Source organism: Hyposmocoma kahamanoa, unplaced genomic scaffold (assembly GCF_003589595.1).
Source record: "Hyposmocoma kahamanoa isolate Upper Pololo Valley unplaced genomic scaffold, ASM358959v1 79, whole genome shotgun sequence".
NCBI lineage: Eukaryota > Metazoa > Arthropoda > Insecta > Lepidoptera > Cosmopterigidae > Hyposmocoma > Hyposmocoma kahamanoa.
The window spans coordinates 3,935,742-3,940,739 of NW_020653993.1; positions in this window are offsets into that span (position 1 = coordinate 3,935,742).

Sequence of the window (4,998 nt, forward strand, 5' to 3'; positions counted from 1 at the left end):
ATTTTATTTGAGATGTTTTTGTTGGTAGTACGGAGGGTATTTAGTTAACAATGCAGAATAATAATTTTTATTTATAAAAACTTACATTTAAACTGAATGCTTTTCTAATTTGCGAAACCAAATAGCCGCCATTTTGCGGTAGGAGGAGCGCATCGCGTGAGCGGTTATCTGTAGGAGTCAGAAGAAAATTTGTCAATTTATCTCAGCTTTACTTGCTTGCATTGTAAATATATAATATTATATATGAATAACTATTCCTTAATATATATTTCCTACAAAGCGAGACCCCAAAATTAACAATTCCAACTAACATCATAAGTTTCTTAAGACGACATTGATCTGCAATTCATCGCCTTTATTTACTTAAGTGTAAGTCCTTCGAACAATGTCAACTGAAAATTGTATAACGGCCGATCCGTCTCAGATAAACATTGGAAAGCCTTTGTTATTAATGGATCAGCAATCCTTTCTACAAAGAACCTTGACAATGTAGCTTTTTTGGGAGGACGCTGGTATAGTTTGGAATTTCAAGAAAGGGAAACAATACAATACAATGAAACAACTCAAATAATCGATATTTGAAATTAGAAAAAGCTACAGAGATGAGCAAACGACAGTATACAGACAACAATATGATAAAAATGTCTTCCATGTAGTATTCAGGTGACTGGGTAAACATAAGTTATTAAGCAAATTACAATGGGAAAAACGTTAAATACCTAAATTACATTAAAATGTACTAAATAAAATTACATGCTTCATATCCAAATAAGTATACCGTCAGTTTTAATATAAAATTTTGTTCACGTATTTTCGATTCGCAAAATCTCGCCACTCGATCAGATTGATTCACGCAGCCTTCTAATTATCGGTGGAGGGATTAAAAGTAATTTACTTTAACATCCTTAACTGCGATTGATCGGTATCTGATGGTAAAGGCCAATTTTTCCTTCAATTTGTCTTTGTTTATTTTCTTTGTATTCCCTTTCGGATTGGCTTGGATACAAAGGAGATTAATGATGTATTTCTGTTTCAGTGTTATTTAGATCGGAGATACTGTACCGTTTCTATTTTAGAATTATACCTATCTGTCTGTTTTTGATTTGTCACCATTTAGGCTCAGTTTACATTGCTGCAGAAAGAAATGGCAGAGAGTTTCTGTAACGAAATTGTATACTTAATAATAGACTTCATGTAAGTTAAAGCGTGAAACACACAGAAAGCGGGCGCGGGTCAGGTCGGGACTGTGGCGGGACCGCGGCGGGTCTAATTCCGTGTTAATGTGGACAACAACGTACACACTAACTACGTACACATCTAGTTACAAAACGGTAGGTGTGGGAATTCTTGAGACGGTGTGCGGCGCGAGGATTCTCCGGAAGACGGTTTGGGCTTGTAGTTCGCACGAGGTCCCAATTTAGATTGGGAATGTGGGTTGGTTCCAAACGGACCATCGTTTCCAGAATTCTGAACCGCGTGTCATCGAACCGTCTTATTATGAGCGTTTACCCACTACTCTCAGACTTGAACTATCAGACGAAACATTTATGCGCCGGCCGAAAGACCTTTTCTTGAAAAGTCTTTTATACTCTGTAAATGAATTTATGGACCTAGAAATGTAAAGAATATTGAGTATTTTCTATGTTATTCTAATTTTTTTCACATTGACGTACTTTTGTATATTTGTTATCAGCTTATGATGATTCTTGATGGAGAATGATATTTCATATGTAATTTAATAACAACAATATTATTAAATGAATTATTAATTTTCTAATTATTGTGTATTTTTCTTATAATTTTCATTTTTGTTTACGATCTCAATATAATTTGTTATACTTTGACATGTAGTGCAGTTAATTTATACTCCAATGTTATGTTTGATAAATAAATGAACTGAATCTGCATCGTAGTTACAAAAATTAGAAATCTAACAACAAACTCAATAACATCAAACCGTTTATAAACCCCATTAATGGGTACGGGTCTCCTCTCAGGTGAGAGTTTAGGCCGCAATTTTCCGAAAGTTGTGAGTCTTCTTCGACGTTTCATCACAATGTTTTTCTTCATCGAAAAGCTTAAGGTTTAAATTCCGAAAACTCAGAGATGCAAACCCCGGATTCGAACCGATGATCCTAAGTTTAAAAGGTGGTGGGTCAAACCGTTTTAGCTACCACGGCTTTTTAAAATGCCTCTGTAGCCGAACGGTTATCATGCTGGTCTGCCACGCAGAGGTCCAGGATTCGATTTCCGGGACGGGAGAAATATTTTTACGGACTACATTTATTTCTCTCGTGAGTTTGGGAGTCATTTGTGGCTAGGCGTGTCCATGGCACCCTCGATTCAGGGTTTCCTTAGTGCGAAGAAATGTACAATAACTATAATATACAATAACAAATAAGTTTGCTATTTTATATCTGAAATATAGGAAGTGCGATAAATAAATAATGCGTTAACTCGAATAGCTCGAAAACTTGGACTTTAATAAATGAGGGGTGTCGGAACAAAAACCGATAAATCATTTACGACAATTATTTCGGAAACTGAAAAAATACATCCAAATCTATGATTTACTAAAAGTTGGACGATGTATGGCAATTTATTGGCATTTGTAACTCTGTTTTATATATACTGCCGAGATTTACAAAAAAGAACAACAATGAAGATATAAGAAAATAAAATGCGGGTACTGCGAAAGAATAAAACCTCTTAGAAACTGCTCTGTATATTTTTTTTATAATGCTAAGTGACGGGACGAACAAGTCGCGCGCCTGGTGGTAAGCGACACGCCTATTCATAACAGTTGCAGTGCCACTCAGAGCTTTAAATCACAAAGCTCTGAGGTGCATTGCCACTGCATACAACAACACGTTAAAATGTCAGATTCTAGATGTCTGAATTTTTTTAAATTAATTTTATTTATTTAAGCTCTATTGTACTTAAAACAGTACAAATGGTGTGCTTAATGTGCAAACAAGACAATTAAACACAGACAAGATGAAACTTTATAAATAATAATGATACATAATACTTATATACACTAAAATTCTAGAAAGCAAAGTTCTTAAGTGCACTGCCGCGGCGCCGGTTACCCTGAGACATAAGTTGACAAGTCCCATGTAGCTGTAATTTCACCAGCACCCTTCAAAAACCGAAGCGCAGTAATGCTCACATTAGGGCGCGTTCTCATTATGTCGTGACTGCAGATAGTGGCTTGTATATTTAAATGAAGTTGTTCACACATATAACAACACGATTAACTGTCGTTCACGACTTTTTTGACGTTACTGTCGTGACAATGGGAAGTGCTAGAACGACAGTCGTTCGACGACAAATAAAACGTCACGATAAAAATGTGACGACAGATAATCGCATCTTCAAACGATTCTGTCGTGCAAACGATAAGGCAGCTGCCGTGAACCGATAAATTGTCGTCACGATCTCGTAGGATCAGCTTGACTCGACTGTCGTTCAACGATAAAACAAACGTCCAGGACATATAGTCGTGATATGGGAACAGGCTAGATGCGACAGTCATCGAAATAAAACGTTTTGACATAATAGGAAAGCGCCCGTACTGCTTGGCGATAGAAATAGATAAGGTCGCAGTACTTCCATGGGCGAATCTTTCACAAGCAACTCTACTGCTAGTAATATATTTAAATAGTTTAAGTCTACTTACAGTTCCAATTTTACTTAAATAATGTTAATATTATATAGCAGTGAGTGTTGGCATATAACAAATTGTGTGTGAAATAAATTACCATTCCTGACAGTCCATCAGTTACGTCATTCAAACGCAAATTACAAGGGTATTTCCTGTTAAACTAAGAAATTAATCAGTAACATAAATATAAACTATTAATTTGTTTAGATTATAATATATTTGTGTATGCAACGCTTATGTAAATGTATATTTCAGTCATATGTATTGTCATCATTGATATTCATATTTACATTTTATTATAATAAGTTTACCGTACAATAATCGCAGATTTCCACCAAAGATGAGCTAGGAGAGAATTTGACGTCTCGGTTTTCATGATGTCGCCATCTCTGAGGTCCCGGGTTGGATCCCCGACCGGGGTGTAGAAACTAACTTTTCTGTATTTTCTCGGGTCCGGGTGTTTGTGGTACCGTCGTTGTTTCCGATTTCCATAACACAAGCGCTTTAGCTACTTATTTTTGGGGTCAGAGCAACGTATGTTATGTTGTCTAATATTTAAATTTTGCCAAACAAATTTCACTTACCGTCGCGACTCGTCGGTAGAAAAGCACCTTTAAACTTGGCAATTCTGTATAGTAAACAGTTCAGTGCCCTTGGTGATCGCAAGAATTAACAAATTGAAAAAAAAAGGAATTTTAAACGGTCACCAGCGCAGTAAACTCACGGTAAAGGTGAAAAAAAAAAAATGTTTTAATGTAAATTAGTGATTTAACTTTACGTAATTCATAAGTTTCAAATGTGGTAATAGAATTTCATTAAAATACATCAGTTACTTTCCTATCCATAAAAAAGATAATCACGAAAATCTAATACATATAATAAACTATTCCTATTCAAACAAAATATTGTTCTAAACTTTGTAAAATTACACCAAGTCAAACAACTGTTTTAATTGTTTAAACCTCGTCTACCTTAATCAAAGTGACACTTAATCCATCACCCTGTCGCACACCTCTCTTTCTCTCCCTAGTGTTCCTCGAATAGTGTTGTAAAAGCACCTACAAATTATGTATCGATAAATTCACCAATGCCGAACGGTCAGTTGACTAGTCCTACCAATTAAGTAAAAATACAAAAGTAAAAAAACGCATTTTTATTTAATTTTTGTATTTAATGACGCGCATACTGATAGCCCCGTAGCAGGGAGACCCCGTGTCGCGAGTGCTATGGACACGCATATAGACAACCACAAATTACAGCCAAACCAAATGTAAGCCATACAAATAGTTATCGAATATAGAATCGAAACCGGGATCTCTGTGTGGCAGACC